This window comes from Phocoena phocoena, chromosome 11 (genome assembly GCF_963924675.1).
Source record: "Phocoena phocoena chromosome 11, mPhoPho1.1, whole genome shotgun sequence".
NCBI lineage: Eukaryota > Metazoa > Chordata > Mammalia > Artiodactyla > Phocoenidae > Phocoena > Phocoena phocoena.
The window spans coordinates 41923943-41926172 of record NC_089229.1 but is presented as its reverse complement, the minus strand read 5'-3'; positions in this window follow the sequence as shown (position 1 = coordinate 41926172).

Genomic DNA, 2230 nt, shown 5'->3' with positions numbered 1-2230 from the left:
TAAAGCAGGCTGTCTATCCAAATGGCTTCCATCAAAATTATTGTAAAACAGTGTAGTACATATTTTTCATAAAGTATATTAATATTTTGGCACCTATGAATTAAGTTAAAGATTTCCTCCATTCTAAAATATAACAGCAATGATAATGATGGTAATAAGACTGGGAGGCAAGCAAAAAGCTGGAATGGGCAAGGGGGAAGCAGGATAGGAGTGTGCAGGGCAAATTATCCTACTGTGGCTGTACAACCCCAGGGAGACAGATGAGGAAGACATGTCAGGGAGACAGAGAGAACAAACAGACTGAATGAGTCAGACCAAGTCTTGGAAGAGGGAAAGGCATTAAATTACCTAAGGATATAAAGATGAAAGGAAGGAAAATATCTGGATGACTCCTCCTATCCGGATTTCTCTGGAGTATGTAGGTATGTAGGTATTCTCAAAGCACTGCCCCTCTTAAAAAACCCTCATTAAAATTACATTATTTCACAAATATACTATGCCTATATGTATGTCTATTTCACAGTGATTATAATCTAGTTTGCATTTATCTAATGACTGCCTGACAACATATTAAAGCCCAATCAATTACTTAAATTCTGAACTAGAAGGGTGTCCAAATACTTTTTCTATCTCTGATTTGTAAAATTCATTGAACAGTTCAACCAGATGCACTATTTTAGATAGATATATGTGTATATAGATGTAACACTGTGATTTTTAAGAAATGTATGTAATTGGTCATTCAAATGACCTAATATATATATTTCAGATATATTTGGTCTTCATCCACGGTTCCTGGCTCACAGCTCCCAAAACCCTTGGAATCTTCTGGACAATAAGAATAATGGGGTAATATTCAACCTCTTGTCCTCAGTTACTTAAAATTCTTCAGGGGAGGTGACTTTTGGATCCCACCCAAGGGTGGGGGCTGGTTGCCAGGAGACCCAACCATGCGATTAGAGGGTTGGAACTCTCAGTCCCACCCCTTGATTTCCAGGGAGAAGAGAAGGGATTGAGATTGAATCAATATCCATTGGCCAATGATTTAGTCAATCATGACTATGTAACGAAGCTTCCATAAAAACCCAAAAGGGCAGCTTTTTGGTCCCCATTTTTCCCCCCCGAGAGCTTCTACTTCTGGGAACCAGACTTCCCCGTGCTACCATGCTGGGCTCCAAGCTCCGCAAGGACAGAAACTTCTTCGTTCAGGACCTTGTGCTATGTATATTTTTATCTGTCTGTTGATTTGTATCCTTTAATATCTATTTATAAAACATCAATAATCTAGTAAGTAAACAGATTTTTCTAAGTTCTATGAGCCATTCTGGCAAATTAATCAAACCCAAGAATGGAGTCATGGGAACCTCTGAGTTATAGCCAGACAGTTAGAAGTTCAGGTAACAACTCGGACTTACAACTGGCATCTGAAGTGGAGAATGGTCCTGTGGGACTGAGCCCTCTACCTGTGGAATCTGATTCTATCTCCAGGTATACAGTATCAGAAATCAGGAGAATTCTCAGACATCCTGCTGGTGTCAAAAAATTGTTTGTTGTAGTGGGGAAGCCTATACCCACACCCACACCCACAAAATGAAATCAGGTCTGGGAGCCCTTTTCAACTTTAATCATCCATACAAGTGACAAGGGTTACTTATAAAAAGCACAAAGAAAAATGTACTAAAGATTTTCTCGATCTGTTGCTTTACAAAATACACACTGTTTATGTAGAGTCCAGCCAAAATTAAACTGTAAGCACTTTGCCCAGAGGAAAACCAGTGTTAGCCTAAGTTCAATGAAAACCAGGAAATCACTATTACTAAATTTCTGGCAAGGTACAAAACAAATTCCATTTCCCATTATCTCTAGACCAACCACTAATATACATAATTCATAAAATTTATGGTTTATAAATCCTTAATATCTACTGTTGCTTCATCATCAGTTATATTTCCTTTGTAGGGCTCAAAACACATTCATCAAATATTTATTTACGGGCTTCCCTAGTGGCGCAGTGGTTGAGAGTCTGCCTGCCGATGCAGGGGACACGGGTTCGTGCCCCGGTCCGGGAAGATCCCACATGCCGTGGAGCGGCTGGGCCCGTGAGCCATGGCTGCTGAGCCTGCGCGTCCGGAGCCTGTGCTCCGCAACGGGAGTGGCCACAGCAGTGAGAGGCCCGCGTACCGCCAAAAAAAAAAAAAAAATTTATTTACGTCTTGTCCCATAGGAGACA